We start from the raw sequence: 2,871 nt of genomic DNA, 5'->3' as shown, positions 1-2,871 counted from the left end.
TGAACTTTTCTGTGTCATGGACTTCCTACTGCACCATGGTGCCAATATCCTAAATTACCCCTTGTGGTAGAAGCAGTGAGAAGCCCTCCCATCCAGTGTTGTCAAAGAGAAGATAGCATAGGAACCAATAATTTCACTTCTGTTATACACACAAAAGAAATGAAATCTCAAAGATATAATTGGACACCCAGGATCATAGAAACATTATTCACAATAGCCAAAGCAGAAGCAAACCAAATGTCCACTGATGATGAGTGGATAAACTAAATGCAGTAGATACACACAGACTTGAAAAGAAAGGAAGTTCTGATCCATGCTACAACATGGAAAGTACTGGGGGCATAATGCTCAGTGAAGTGATGCAGTCATAAAAAGACAGCTATTGTAAAAAACCACTAATACAAAAATCTAGAGTGAGTAGTCACATTCATAGAAAAACAGTGTAGAATGCTGGTTTCAGGGGCCAGTGATGCTGGGGGGTGGACAGATATGGAGAGTTGTTGTTTAATGAGTACAGAGTTTTAGTTCCTCAAGATGAAAAAGCTCTGGGGATTAGTTAAGCAACAAAGTGAGTATACTTAACCCTACTGAACCCTACAGTTCAAAATGATTAAAATGCTAGATTTTATGCAATGTGTATATATCACATTGTTAAAAAAGGCTTCTTATCCACTTTACATATTCTATGTTGTTTCAGTTTGCTAGTTCTCTCCTTTTTTTCTTCTTTTTTAAATAACCACATCTACTGTTCAACACTCTCTAACCACTCTTCCTTAACTTAACCCTACTGAACCCTACAGTTCAAAATGATTAAAATGCTAGATTTTATGCAATGTGTATATATCACATTGTTAAAAAAGGCTTCTTATCCACTTTACATATTCTATGTTGTTTCAGTTTGCTAGTTCTCTCCTTTTTTTCTTCTTTTTTAAATAACCACATCTACTGTTCAACACTCTCTAACCACTCTTCCTTAACTGGTTAATGGCTGCTTGGTGTAGACAGAGAAGAGTTTGAGAAACGTGACCTAAGTAGCTTTCAGAGACAGAGAAGAGTTTGAGAAACATGACCTAAGTAGCTTTCAGAGCACCTGCCTAGGATAACAATGATGAGTTACCTCTTACTGAGCCCTTACTTCTACCAGGCACTTTGCATATATTGTCTAATTTAATCTATATGAGAGTCCCATGAGATGATTAGTCTGAGTGGAGTCAGAGGTCCCTTGTCAGAAACTGATAGCATTTGCAGCATGGTTGACCAACTGAAAGCAGAAACTGATAGCATTTGCAGCATTGTTGATCAACCCACTAAAGAGCAAACTACAGAATTCAAAGCTTTTTCACTGTTCGACAAGGGTGGTGATAGAACGATTAATGTAACTACAAAGGAATTGGAAACAGAAATGAGGTCTCTTGGGCAGAATTCCACAGAAGCAGAATTATAGGGCATTACTAATAAGTAGATGCTGATGGTAATGGCACAATTGCCTTCCCTGAATTTCTGACAATGATGGCAAGAAAAACAAAAGACACAGACAGTGAAGAAAAAATTACAGAAGCATTCCATGTGCTTGAGAAGGATGGCGGCTGCTCTATTAGCACAGCAGAACTTCACCATGTTATGACCTTACAGAGAAATTAACAGATGAAGAAGTTGATGAAATGAGGCAGAAATTGATGGTGATGGTCAAGTAAACTAAGAAGAGTGTACAAATGATGACAGCAAAGTGAAATCTTTGTAAAGAATGGGTTAAATTTCTTGTGCAAAATTATTTACCTTTTCTTAGTTTATAATTTATCTGTGAAAAGTTTCTCTCTCCTGACAAGAAAATAAGCATGGGTAGTAATTAGGAATCATTCCTGCATGTTTCTCCTATAGCTTACTGTTATTTTCCTGAGACCTTATTTTAGAAAATTGATCAAGTAACATGTAACATGTAGCTTACTTTGGTTTCATCTATGGTCTTTTGCAAATCTAAATTAAGGTGGAGTTGATCAAATAGGGAAACATCTAGATTATGCCTTTTCTTAATTAATTTTCTTTAGAAATTATCAGCATGCTGTTATTGAAGTGTGAAGTTGTAATTCTGTGTGCTCTATGAACAGTCAACAATATGTATTTAAAAGCTGCATTATTGCAAAACAGGTATATTATTCAGGTACTCATACACTGTGTTCTTGCACCACCGATCCTGTTCCAGAAACATTTTCTTTTATTATTACTTGCTTTTTAAACTTTGCTTAGCCACTTAAAGAAAATCTACTTATGGCACAAGTTGCCTCAAATTCATTCCAAGTTGTATATTTGTTTTTCTAATTAAAAAAAAAATCTTCCCTCCCCCTAAAAAAGTCCCATGAGATCATTTTACAGAAGATTAAACAAAGTTCAATAATATTAGGTAATATTCCTGAAGTCACATAATAAATTTGTGCATATAAGTTTGATTTCATGCCATATATTCATATGCTTACATCGCACATAGCAAATTTGCTGAAACTCTGAAAATAACTGTTTGACCTTCTATCTCCCCAAAGCAAATCTTGCCTCAACATTTTTGTCTTTGAGTCATTCTGATGCATGTGAACAATCCCAAATTGTTTCTTTTTCCTACCTTCAAGCCCTCCCAAAGTCCTAGTGGTTCTGGTGTTATTTCCTCAACTCTATTTCTGTATTTTTTATTTTCCACAGGTTTCTACCTTCTTTATTCTTTATTCCTCGTTCATTCAGAGTTTCTCCAGTTCTTTCCTTACCAATACACTGATTCTATGAAATAAATTGCTAGGGAACATGGAAAGAGAAAACGCCCACAACAGGAAGAATCTGTAGGACGAGTGTGCATGTTTGTACTTTGTTATTTTTAACTTTATATAA

The 2,871-nt window shown here is 35.5% G+C and overlaps 1 pseudogene; it reads left to right on the top strand.

Moving 5' to 3' along the window:
- The first annotated feature begins 1,249 nt into the window (after nucleotides 1–1,249).
- On the top strand, nucleotides 1,250–1,699 carry LOC114005966 (calmodulin-A pseudogene; annotated as a pseudogene).
- Nucleotides 1,700–2,871: the final 1,172 nt, after the last annotated feature.

Source organism: Tupaia chinensis, unplaced genomic scaffold, assembly GCF_000334495.1.
Source record: "Tupaia chinensis unplaced genomic scaffold, TupChi_1.0 Scaffold145059_1, whole genome shotgun sequence".
Lineage (NCBI taxonomy): Eukaryota > Metazoa > Chordata > Mammalia > Scandentia > Tupaiidae > Tupaia > Tupaia belangeri.
This window is presented reverse-complemented; position numbering and strand designations above follow the sequence as displayed.